This window comes from Melozone crissalis, unplaced genomic scaffold (assembly GCF_028551555.1).
Source record: "Melozone crissalis strain CALT ecotype California unplaced genomic scaffold, PUWL_Pcris_2 ptg000042l_1, whole genome shotgun sequence".
Lineage (NCBI taxonomy): Eukaryota > Metazoa > Chordata > Aves > Passeriformes > Passerellidae > Melozone > Melozone crissalis.
Genome location: NW_026535820.1, coordinates 52,341,651 through 52,355,121, shown reverse-complemented (window position 1 = coordinate 52,355,121; position 13,471 = coordinate 52,341,651). Strand labels below are relative to the sequence as shown.

The window sequence follows — 13,471 nt, the reverse complement described above, 5'->3', positions numbered from 1 at the left end:
ACTCCATATAACTGCTTTTTCATGCCTGCTGGGCTGAACCTGGTGCTGGTCATGAACCAAAGTGAAGGAGCTGCCAAATCAGTTTCAAGTGGAGCCTGTGTAAAGAAGGCAGGTAGCTCTGGCTGTGCAGTGCTGCTCTTGCAGTAATCCTGCACATCAGGAGGTGCAGGCAGACATCAGCTGCCCGGGGGGAAGCCTGGGGCTGGGAGGAGTGGGCAGAGACCTCTGAGCTGTGTGGGTGGCTGCAGAGCAGTGAGCTGATGAAGCCCACTGTGATGATGTGCACGCACTCCCAGCTCAGTCCTGGGCTATTTTGTCTGCTTGGCTTTGCAGCCTGATACCAGCTCTTTCAAAACAGTTGGTATTTGTGGGATATATGTGTTTTATCAATTTCTGTGTGCCCTTTTCCCAGAGAGTTGGCATCTGTGAATTTATGGCACTGTACTGCTCGAACTGTGCTGCTTCCATCTCCCTCCTTTAAGCTGGGAGGCTACAGCAACTGATGTAATAGAGCTTATGCATTTAACCTGAGAGATTTCTGAGGTACTGGGGAGGAGAAAATCTCGGTGTGCGTGTGTGTCTTGATATGGAGCCAATTTAGGCCCCAAGGAGAAATTTCCATTGATTATAACACAGTTCAAATCTGGTCTGTAATACTTACTGAACAACAAATCGTGTTGTAATCCTTTTAAGTCATGACTTTATATAAAATCAGGAGAATTATTCTTATTTATTATCCCTTTCACTTAAACCTTTTGGGGATAGAAACACATTCAGTTTCAGTGATAAAGAAAACACCACAATCAATGGCTTTGGAAAATCACTAAAAATAAAGGGTTTGTGTATGAGATTGAGTCAGTTTTTATCCTGCTATGTGCCTATTGTGGAATGGAGTGATTTACTGAAAAGTTGTGGAGCAAACCAGAGCACTGTAGTCTTGACACTTCATAGCTGAGTGATGGAGGAAAATTTTAAAAATAATACAGTGATGTCAGAAGCTTTTCACAGCTTGAAGGGTTTTCCCTACTAGAACTTAATTTCAATCTGAACACAATTAACTAAGTAGGCCACCCTAGGGAGCAGAGGGGGAAAATCCTTTAGAGTTTTCAAAATTGGTGATGGAGAGACAGTAGCTGTATTTTAGCTAAGACTGGAGCTTTTTTTTTTCTTCATGCCCAGATTTTGCCTTCTCCACTAAGACTGCGACATACTTGAGGCTGGTATTCTGCAGTCTCGTTCCTCATTGTCATCTTAACTGTCTAAAACTGCCTCTAACATTTGAGTGAAGCAACACAGGAACAAATCACCCAGAGTTTCTCATATTTCTCAATGTATTCTGTTTTCAGTATATGCTATTATCTGAAATACCATTAATCATAGGAATGTTTGTTGTGTTACAGTTATTCCTCAGGTCAATTATGGAAGTAAACTACCCTCTGTATTTCAGATCATCTTACAATAAGAAGGGCTTGGCAGTGCCTCCTCAGCTTTGCAGGACAGTTTGGCAGTAAATGACTGTGCAATTAATTTATTTCTCAACCAGTGTGGTTTAAAATGCACAGACATCAGAAATACTAATATTACTGCAGATAACCTCCCTGCATGCCACCATACCTAAGCAACTCATATTTAGTTTTTCAGTCAAGTGATTTATTTTGTCCTCCAGTGCCAGACTTGGAAGTTCTAAGCTCTTGCTCAGATAGACTGGGATACTGCATGGAAGTCAGACCAGAAAGTCCTGGGTAATCACACTGCCTTTTACTTCCCTGTTGGATTAATGTGGATTTGTATTTTGATTATTTGCAGCTCATCTTCCTTCAATACAGAGTTTAAAGCAAGGTTTGGATACATATCTATCTCTGGAGGCATCAGAAATTTATTTTTCTATGGAATGATCCCTCTCAGTGAATTGTTTTCTGAATTGAACATGAAGAAGGTACCTCTCAGTTCAGTAGCAGCCTGCACTGGCTTTGTACCAGCTCAGTCAGGTGGCTCAGGCAGTGGAGCAAGAAGTATTTTCTGTGATGTGACACCTCTCAGGGTAAGGAAGACCTAGCTTTTTCTAGGAAGATAGAACTTGTGGGTAATATCTTTTAGGTTCCTTAAAGACAGTTTCCCAATTATACACATCCAAACATAGCCTGTAAACTCTTTTTGTACAAGCTTGTGTGATTGGAGAGGAGTCAGGTAGATCAGTACCTTTGGTTTGCTCTGAGCGACTGCCTCCTAACTTCTCTGTGGATGAAGGCAAAAGCATTTGTGCTCACATGCTTTGTCGGATTTGGTAGATGTATCCTTTGGCCACTGGGTGGTTTTCCAAGAGGGCACATCACAGCTGCTTCTGAAGGGATTAAGCTCATGCTGCTTTGGGGTGTTGACAGGTGGCCCTGGTGTGCAAATCATCTCCCCTCAGGCAAACCCATTCTCCTCAGCAGAAGCTGTTTCATAGTTTTGAGTGATTACATTTCAAGGGTCGATGAAAGCAGCAACCCCATGCTGTTAGTGATGTGTGAACACTCCTTATGAATTACCTTTCAAAACAAGGTTTGAAAGGGGTATTTAGGCAAAGCAGGGTCTTTAAAGCAGTTAAAGGGAGGGTTTCTTTAAAGTGCACTGTGGCTGGGAAGACTCCCGTTCTCAGACTCCTGTCAGTGTGCAGATGTGTCTCCAAAATGGCTTTGCTTACTCCTTGCTCAGAAATCCTGTCATGTTCATACTTCAGAAGCATACTGGCTCACTGAATACCAGGCTTTTACTGCCTGAACAGAGGACAATATTTCTCCCTTACAATACAATCTTGAAGCCTTACGGCAAAGATTTCTTTGACATAGGCAAAATATTTTATTTTACCTGACTAAGGGACCAGGACCTTAATATATGCAGTCTTTTAAACTGGCTCAGTTTTTAATGCTCACAGGACTGAAGTGCCTTATGAATTACAGACTGACATCTCCTTTATCAAATGAAATTACCATGTTGGACTCATTCATGGAATATTTCCAAGCACAAAACTCACTCTGCTTTCTATTTCTGTTAAGAACCAATCCATGGTATTCTGGTTTATGCTCACTGGTAGCCTTTTAACTCTTTCATTATAAAAACTTTACATGATGCTATGTGTGGTTGAGTAGAAACAATCTCTCCTGTGCTACACTGACAGCTTTAAGATAAATAATGGTATTTTCAAAATCATTTGAATTTTGTTTATAGCTTCATCTACCACTTTAGTAGTAATGCACAGTGCTTTAAGCTACATGAAATCATTGTCAGGTTCCTGGAGCGGTGAATTTTAGAGAGTACCTTGAACACTCATTTGACAGATTTACTAGTAGCAAGAAAGTAAAGCAGATATAAACTATCATAAGTAAATCCATCCTTTTATTAAGAAGGCTCATATTTCAAGACCTTCTGAAAAGTTACTCTGAACAGTGTCAGTCTGAAATTCAGCTGATGTAAATGAACACCCTCCTACTGATGCACAGGAAGATGTGGGGTTTTATACCAAGTCTGTTCACACATATCATGTGCACAGTCTTCCTTCAGAACATGCATGTGTGATTCCATTCATTTTAGATAATTAATGTCTAGTCCTTGCAGACCCACATCAGAAATGGCAATGTGATTCCATTCATTTTTGATAATTAATGTCTAGTCCTTGCAGACCCACATCAGAAATGACAATGGTTGAAAGTACTGCTCATCAGAAGCTGTTGGACTTCCATATGTTAACCCCATTACAGGTTACTTTGGTCACTGAACCCTGAATCCATTTCCAAGGAGAAAATAAAGATATGAGCTTCAACACACATAAAATTTTGTTCTTAGATGCACGCAGTTCTCACTTGACACTGACCTGGCTTGGCACTGGTATGTCCATTAGATTTCACTGCATTTAATTTCCAGGATTTTATCCATAGCATAGCTAATCTCAATACCAAATTGAAGACTAAGTTTTGCTGCTTTTTGTGTTTTGGACAGTGATAGAAATGCAACCATCTGATGGTGAAAATTTTTCATTGTGATTCTTCTTTAAGGTCACTTCCTGTAATTTTTGTGGCTCCTCAGCAAAGGCTCCCAAGGTTTCAAACAGTTGACAGCGTAAGAGACTTACTGCACAGGTTCCATTGAGGAAGAGCCCTGCTCGATTTAAGGTGTGCTCCCCACTCATCTCGTGTATTTTTTTCCAGGCCTTTACTTCAGGTCTAGTATTTTCCACATTTGAGTTCAGAACATTTACTATTTTGAGAGGAGTTTGGTTTATTTGCATTCCAGGAACTCCAGCCTAAACTAGGAAAATAACTTTACTTCAGTATCTTTCCATACCTTCAACTCAGATTTTTGTTTTTGTTGTTGTTGTTGCAGACAGAGATCTAATTCAAGGTTATGAGAGCAATTTTTTTTCTTCATGGTTGAGGTGTTTTATGGCAGTAAGAGCCAGAAACAGAAGAAACTCACAGACGCAGCGCAGTCTCCTGCCATTCCAGTACCTGCAGCCAATAGTTGCAATCAGAAAATTGTCGATTTCCACAGTATTCCATTTGTGAGGTAGGTTCTGAAGTAAATTGGTTCTGCAGGTAGGCATTGAAGATGGAAGATTGTCTTAATCCAGCAGTTCCAGTTCAATTACAGTGTGAATTACTGAGATACTGCCGTATGGTTATGAAAATTGTTTCAAACAAGAAAACGAAGGATGAGATTATTCACAAAAGCCACATGGCTATATTTTGCCTTATGAATGCTGGACTACACTGTAATGAGAAGTATTTTTAAAGCAAATAAGAATGTTGCTTCTGCAAACATAGGTGCTTAAATATTAATCAGAGCTCTGCCCCAATCCTGCTGAAATACTTAACAATTTTCTGGCTGTCACTCACTGTAATTCTGGTGGTGGTAACGAACCACTGGTGTCAGGCCTGCTTGTTGGTGCCCTGTGAGACTGCAGCAGGTGTCATTCCCATTCCCACCAATTTATTCCCATCCATGTGGAGAGTCCTGTGTAAATGCAAGGAGCAAAGTACAAAGAGCCGGTGTGACCCATCCTTCACAGGCAAAGTGTGTGACCCCCTCTTTCCCTCTGCTCAAGGCATCTTCTAGAAATGGTGATGTGTGGTCTAAAGCTGCCTTCCAAGCCTACTCCAGCCTAAGAATATTTAACAGCTGGGCTCTGAGATTTCCCCTTTAAGGCAAAAAGATGGGATGCAGGCTTTTGTATGGGGTCTAGATAGGAAGCATTTATTTTCTGTAATTAGATGGCATTTCAATGTAACTACTTCTGCAGCCCATCTAAACTTACTGTAAAGTGTGTGAATTTATTTTAGCTCTGAAACTTTATCTAGAGATTGCTTTATAGACTTGCCAGGGATGAAAAACAAGCATAAAAATGACATTTATCTTCAATTCTATTTGTATTATTAGACCTTGAGCACAGAGAGAGGAAGTAAGAATGCCATTTACGTGTACCGCCCTAGCCAAAGGAATACATGTGTGTATAAACAATAAGAATTCCTCAAGTGACAAGCCTTTAACTTTTCATGGGGTGGGTACTACCTTCCTTCCTGTGTTTTTTTTTCTTTTCCACACTGCAAAAGTCTTCCTTTTACAATGCCATACTCCCTTTAATGTTTCTATTACATTTGAGACTGTTTTAATATTAAAAAAATAGAAGTATGTATAATTCAATTTGGTATGGTTTGAAAATTAAATTAACCCCACATACTAAAGGATAAATGGCTCATTTTTTTCTCCAGGTCTTAATCTCCCAGTTAAATTTTCTGGAAAAAACACTTCACTTTTTAAACCAAGACTTACAGTATATGAAAGCACAAATATATTCAAAGATTTTTCTCTACTGCCTGTAGTATTATTTCTGCCCTAGAGGGGCTCAAATACTTTTATGCAGTAATATATGAGCAATTCTTTTCTGCAGCAACTTCTCTTTTGAAAGCCTATTCCATTTATTATGAACTGGAAGGTATATTTTAAAAGCAATGATGAAATATTGACTAGAAAATTGGGTGTGCCAGCCATGGGGGCCTGTCCCTCAGGAGAAGGAGCTAGTTTGTCAGGTGGCTTAAGTGTGGCTGACATGAAACACCTGCATTTGTCAGTCCTGGTGCAGCATGCAGAAAACATAAGTGAAGGGGGATCACCAGCCATGACGACACTTGTCAGTGAATTTTACTTTCTCGTCCACTGGCCCAGGCTGGAGTTTGAACATGCACATTGCAATTCCTCTGGGCTTCCTTCCAGGAGAAATGCAGGCACAGGGAAGTTCCTCTGTGCCCAGTTGTCTCTTGGAGATGAAGGTGAAGTGCTGCTGGAGCAAGGTCATATGCATATATGGCCATATACGACCCAGCTGAGATATGGCTCTTATCAAAATATCTTGGGGATATTTTGAATATTTCCAAGGACTGAGACTTTACGACCTCTCTGGATAACTTGTCGCAGTGCTTGGTCACCCTCAGAGTGAAAAAGTGTTTTCTGGTGTTCTGAGAGAATTTCCTGTATTTCAGTTTGTAGCCATTGAGTCTGATCTGTCACAGGTCACCGTTAGGAGCCTGGATCCATCCTCTTTGCACCCTCCCCTCAGGTATTTATATGTATCATGAGGCTCTTCCTCAGTCTGCTCCAGGCTGAACAGCCCCATTTCTGACTTTCCTTGCAGGGGAGGTTCTCCAGTCCAAGACCTCAGTGGCCCCTTACTAGACTCTTATCTTGGACTGGGAAGCCCCAGACTGGTTACAGTCAGTGTTATCTTAGTGCTCTCACTCTTAGAGCACCTAGAGCCAAAACTCAGAGTGATTCAGACAACCAGCCCTCGGGGGCTCCTTAACCCTGGTGCTGGGGAGTTACCAGGGAGGAGTCCTGGGGGCTGAGTCTCTCCTGTAGCTATGGGGAGACGAGGTTAAAGAGCATTTTGTGGTGCTGGTGGCTCTGTAGGGCAGGATGGCCCAGGAAGAATGCTCTGCCTGTCCTATCCCGCTGATGTGAAGGCTGGCTCTTGGGCAATCCATGACTGTCTAGCATTGGTTAGCTCCAAGCAGTGCTGGGATTGCTGCTGCCATCCTTTTTGAGCAAGGGGACATACCATGGTGGTACCATTGGGAAGCAGTTGTGTTTAGTCTTTCCTTTTTCCCCTCACTTCTTCCAGCCTCTAAAAGTATCAATAGCAGTATGACCTTCCATGCAATCCCATTTCTCCATTGTTCCTCCTCATCTGCCCAACCTCCTGGGATGTTTTTGCAACTTCATTTTCCCAGAAAAGCAATTGCCACCACCCTCTCCCTGTCCCTCCTTCCATTCCCTCTCTCCTGGGCACTCTAGATATTTTTTCCAGGATGGGAAAGATGTTATGTATAATTAAGTTAGCACATGGATTCTACATTTTTATGTATTTATTAAATAGCAAATAATTTTATTTGTTGTTTCAAATATTAATGCATATAAATAAAATAAGTAATTGGGCTGCAATTACAAAGTGGAAGTGCACACTAAGAGATGTTTGTCCATTCTTTTCTCTGTCTTAATATAGCTCTATAAAGCTAAAAGAAGTACACATTTCTAGGGGGAAATACCCTTTCAAAAACAAACAAACCAGCACATTTTATCTTAATGCACTAACCCAATACTATTATGTTGAGGAACAGAAATAACCTTGGATACATGCTCAATTCAACATCTAGCTTTGGAATTACAATTTGCTGATATTAAAATGTCTTTTACAAAGTTTACTTTAAAACTAAAAATATTAGTTACATATTCCCTTAAAAGTGTATATAAAAATATAGAACTTACTAGTTCTAGAAAATATACCTTCTCCAGTCAAAGACAGAGAGTGTTTTGAATAAAACCCTTTTATTTTCAACTGAAACTCAATATTGATTTCTTTTTCCATACTACAGGCTGGAGAACAAAGGAGAGTTTTTCTGGTAACCCGATTCCTCTTCCCTCGCCTCGCCCTGCTCTTCAGACCTCCTGCAAGTGAGAGATGCTGCTGCTGAGGTTTCCTCTATGAGTTGCACCAAGCAGCTGATGGTCATGGTGAGTAAATGAGAGGCAGAGGAAGGGAAGAGAGCCTTAGGAGATGGGGAGCAAAGCATATCTTGATTTCCTGAAGTTGACTGGTAGGGATCATTTTATTCTTTTGAGGTGTTGTGAATATGGATTTCTGTGTGGAAAAAATTGGAGTAACAATGGTGTGCTACTGACATCTGGGAACATGAAAGTCAGAGGCAATGTGTCTTGCTCAATGCAGTTTTGTCTGTTGCCGCTGCTAGGAGTGTGGCGTCCCGGGTCGAGGACAGCTCAGTGGCAGCGCCCCTGCCACACGGACCAAAGCACACGCAGACTCCAATGTGGTGGACAGTGAAATGGCATTTATTAACAGCTAGCCAGGGTAATTTATAATGAGGGTAACGGTAGGGTAACGGTAAAAGGGGAGCGGTTTCGCCTGAGCATGACATCGCGTTATGAGCGTGACATCTTGCGATATCTTGAGCCCACATTTCCCCCCCCTTTTATGACCAGCTAAAACATAGAAAATGCTAAGGTTAAAACTGACAAGTGGGAAACGTGTAACTGGTAAAAATGTACTGAAACTGAAGAATGCAACATAACCGTAACAAACTTGTCTAAAGTGTAAGTATTTAACATGCAAAATGTTAACTATTCTTAACTGGTTTTTAAAGAACAACACTAAAACATCTTTTTAACACTTGTTTAAACTGTAAGGTCCACAGTCAATGCCAGGGGCCTAATAAGATGGAATCAAGGGCGACGAGTCATGGGGACTGGATGAACCATGACTCAAAACATTTTTGCAGGACTTCTTCCTCAGCTTTTTGGCACTTTTGTAGAGGCTTCTCCCTGTTGATGCTTGGGAAATCATTCAGGTAACACACACACAACTGATAAAACAGTTGATCATTCCATTCAAGCAGAGTCAGAACTTGGCCAGAGTTCTAACTCCGCTTGATGGACATCATCCTATTCCACTCAAGTAGAGTTAGAACTTGGCCAGAGTTCAAACTCTACTTGTTGGATATTCCTTAAAACAAGACTTTTCTTTTAAAAACAACAATTATGAACATGCAATCAAACCATTACACAATTAATTTCTTCCAAAACTTTGAACCATGATTGAAAACATTTCTGTTGAACCTCTCCCCCAGTCTTTCTCTGTGCCAGCATCTCTTCCCATTTGGCCATGGAATTTCTCACAACCCTGGTGCGGTCTGCTGCCAGGTTGCTCAATGACTTGTCTCGGCCTTCGTGGAGTGGGGTATACGGGTTGCGGAGGTGTCTAAAGATTCAATCCTGCAAAATAAACTTGACAAGTTTTATTAGTTTCACCCTGAAGGTCTGGTTTGGCCTACTTTACTAGGTAGTAATAGCAGAACAACAATCTCTAAGCTGTGTTGTACAGATGTTACAATGCAGGGTGTTAAAGGGTTTATTTGATATCCTCTGTATTCTTCAAGTGCTAAGACAAAGTCTCAGATGAGATACTCAGCCATATTTCTGCTCCTTTTCTATCAAAACAAGGAAAACGATTTGGTAGAAGGCACACCAATCAAGCCAGGTTGGGCACAGAAAATAATGGTTTTCTTCTATACATGCTCTTCTTGCAAACATCCAAAGCCGTGGGTTCTCTCTCTGAAACACTCTTTATATATATTGGCCTATACATTACAAATACATATTATTATAAGGGTATATACAACTCTTTCCAGTAAATCTCTCGTGCTCAGACATCTCTAGATATGCCTGGACTGCAAAATTCAAGCCTGGCTCCAAATCTAAGTCATTTGGTATATTTAATTCAGATATTTGATATCCTCTGCAGCCCTGGGTGCCAGCAGGGATGGCTGAGAAGCCAAGAGAAATTCTCTTGGTTCAAGTCCTTGAGATGCACCAGCACAGTGGCACAGTGTCCTTACCCATGTCAGATGAAGCCAAAGGGGCTGGTCCCCCACGGCAGTTGAAGTCCCTTCTGTATGGAAAGGGCATCACCCCACAGCAGGCGTTTGTGGGGTGGTGCCTGCAGTCCTCAGCAACTGCACAGCGAGAGCAGGGCCCCGACCCACAGGGCCAGGCAACAAGAACCAACAGCACAAGTGGGAAGGAGGGGTGACAACAGGCTCAGAGCCCTCCTGCAGGGACAGGACACAGCACACAGAGCAGCCCAGAGCTGGATGCTGAGATGAAGAGCTGAAATGAAGCAGCTTCCCTACAGGGCTCTGTGGAGCCTTCCACCCACCAGAGCCCCTCACACAGCACACACATCTCTCCACTGGGGTCCTCCATCCAGCCCCTAAGGCACCAGGGCTGGCTGGGTGGCCAGCCAGGCAGATTGCACTTCCCTACCATGCTGGAGAGGGGCAGGTGGAAAGGACGGGCACACAGAGAGATCTGAAATCCAGCCAGACCACGAGCAGGGGAAGCTTGGCCACCTGTATTTGTACATGAGGAGGTGGTGGCTGTTAGTCCAGGACAGCCATGAGGAGCAGCAGTTCCCGAAAGGCACTACCATGGCTTTGGTTCTTCACAGCTGGGAGAAAGTCAGAGGCCTTCAGGCCAATGGGCTCATTCCTGGCTGCAGGAATCACTGATGGCTCTGTTCTGCTCAAAGAAGTTGAGGAGGCATTCAGTGGCCTCTGGGCTGGATCAGGGAGTTCCTGCTTTGGCAGCGAGGTCTGGACATCCACAGCTTGGCTGGGCTTCACTGCTTCCTTGGCAGTTCCAGGCTCATCCTCAGGAGGGGCAGGAAAGGGCTCATTTCGAGGAGGAGTTCAACAGATTGCATTCTTGGGCTGGAAGATCTCTTTGTAGTCCTCCTGGTTCTGGATCTCAGCCTTTGATTCCTTCTCATCCCAGTCATCTTCACTGCTAGGACTGTGCCTCTCACTCTCAGAGTTGTGCTTCACTCTGCTTTGTGGCTTGCTGCAGCTCGTTGGGTGCCTGTCATAGATGCAGCGAAGGGAAGACCCTGTGGGAGTAGGTGGCACAAGAGGCTGGTCGTCCCTGATCAACCCTTGAGGAACAGAATGTGACTTTGGGGCTCTGCTGAGATCCACAACGAAGGAAGAGACTGTGCTTTGTGCAAAGGAAACTCCTATCAGCTGGTTGTTGCTGATAGACAAGTCAGTTGCTTTTCCCCAGTTCGCCAAGACCACATCAAAACAGTGCTCAGGCTCCCAGCCATACACTCATAGTGAGTCCTGGAAGCCGCTGTACAAGCAGCAGCCATCAGGGTTGAAGAGCACACACCTGACAGGAGTGGCCTCCTCTTCAATACAGCTCATAACTTGAAACTTCTCCAAGTCCCAGAACCGAACAGTCTTGCCAGAGCTGCCAGAAGCCTAAAGGTACTCATTGGGATGGAATTCAACAACATTTACTGGGCCGGTGTGTCCTGTAAACTCAAACATCAACTTTCCAGCAGTCAGATCCCACAGCTTTACAGTGTGATCATCAGCAGCAGAGGCCACCCATTTCCCATCAGGGCTGAAGCAGAGATGCTGAACTGCTTCTGTGTGACCCTTGAATGTGAAGATACAGCCTTTTCTTCTTACATCCTGTGGAGAAATCGCTACATGATAAGAACCCAGCTAATCTAAGTCCTGCACCTGCAAGGACATTGTCCTTGAGCATAGCTGTGTTACCATAACAAAGTGCTGTAGTTGAGAGACTAGAGACATGAAAAAAAGCAGATGTAACTCCTTTAGAATGAAGAAGCTGATATCTAGAATATAACCAATAAATTGCTTAGCTTGCAGAGTATGTATAAGCTTATTATTTGTTGTAGATAAATGTTTAGTACTCTGATCAATAAACAAAGCTTGCTAATTCTCATATTGAAAGTCCCGAGCCTCCCTGTACTGTGACAAATGGTGCCCGAACAGGGACAATACAGAAGCTTGAATCTGCGAGCCACAGCCTGGTGCAGATCCATGTCAGTCCTGACACAACTCTTTGGTGTCCAAAGAGCCAGATGCCACAAAGCTTCCAAAAGGATGGAAATGAAGGCTGCAGATATTTGCTTTGTGACCTGGTAGGGTACGAAGAACTTTGGCAGCTTCCAGGTCCCAAACTCGAATGGACCCTGAGCGGGACACTGCCACTATGAGCTTCCCATTTGGGTTCACTTGTAGGCTCTCGATGGGGATTGTGTGACCTGTCAAGCTCATGATGCAGTTGGGCTTGCTAACTGACCACATGTTGACCCGACAGTCGTCTCCTCCAGCGGCCAGCATCTGGCCTGAACCATTTCCCAGGACTACTGAGGACACCTTGCTGCTGTGGGCCATGATCTTTTGCAGCTTTCATGCCGTCTTCGTGGTGACGGCCATGGCCATGGCTCAGCGTAGCACCTCTGGGGCGGGCAGTGTATTCCTCCTCCTGGCAGGGCTCCGCTCCGCTAGCGCATCCTACGGCCAGGGCATTCACCGCGGCTGCTGCGGCCGTCCTGTGGGCACTCAAACACGGTCATGGCGAGACTCTCCTGAGAGGCGGCGTGGCAGGGGACGAGGCCTCACCACTGACAAACATCATGGGACGAGAGCGCCGGTCGGGGCTCGGGCGATTGCCTGGATGCTGGCGGTGGCGGGGCCCGGCAGTAACGGACCAGGACCCCCCGGCCACCCCCACCCCGCAACTGGCCCTTCACCTGGCCATTATGACCAGCCTGGCCACGCAGCTGTCCACTCATGGACCTGCCGCGTTCACAGGGCTGCGGACCCACTGTGCTGCCCATGCCCGCCGCAGCTGGGAGGATCCAACATCGTCACCACCACTGCCGCTCCTTTTTCTTAGCATTGAGCCCATCCCTCCCTCTAGGCTTGCCCCGCCTCCTGCCGGGGGATGCCAGCATCTCGTAAGAATAGGTTTTCCGTGCTTTTCCCCTCTTTCTTGTTCGCGTGTGTCTGCGCTGTTCTGCAGCCCTTCTTCCCCCGCCAACCGCGCCCGCATTCCCTCCCCTTTCGGGGGCTCGCCACCCTGCAGCACGTAAGGGAGAGGCCCCGCCCTGGCTCCCTCGGAGTCCGAATCAATGGCAGCGTCCCTGCCTCCAAGCTAATGGCTGCACTCCGCGCCTCTGAGCTAACGGCGGCACTGCGCGCCTCCTCCAGCAGTCCGTTCCAAAATGACCGCTTTTTTCCTGTAGCCGGGGCGCCTAGGCTCGGAAGCCGCGAAGAGTGTCCCCGTGGCTGTAAATCCCCATGATTATCTGCAGTCTGCCTGGCCACCCCCACACCCTGCCAGGACTCTTCCCACAAGCAGTCCTGGGTGGCCTTCCACTTTCCCTGCTCCTGCTGAACTTTGCAGAGCCTGTGTGACCCTGCCCCATAATTTTAGATTTCGCCCTGAGCCTGAGGACATAGCCTCCTCTGCTAGGGCCCCGGTGCAACCATCCCACACTTCTGGGTGGAGAACATCTTCCGGCTGCTCAAGTACCTCAATGCGCAGAAGC

The 13,471-nt window shown here is 44.9% G+C and overlaps 1 pseudogene; it reads right to left on the bottom strand.

The window, feature by feature from the left end:
* Positions 1-10,484: 10,484 nt before the first annotated feature.
* On the bottom strand, positions 10,485-12,311 carry LOC128942767 (katanin p80 WD40 repeat-containing subunit B1-like; annotated as a pseudogene).
* Positions 12,312-13,471: the final 1,160 nt, after the last annotated feature.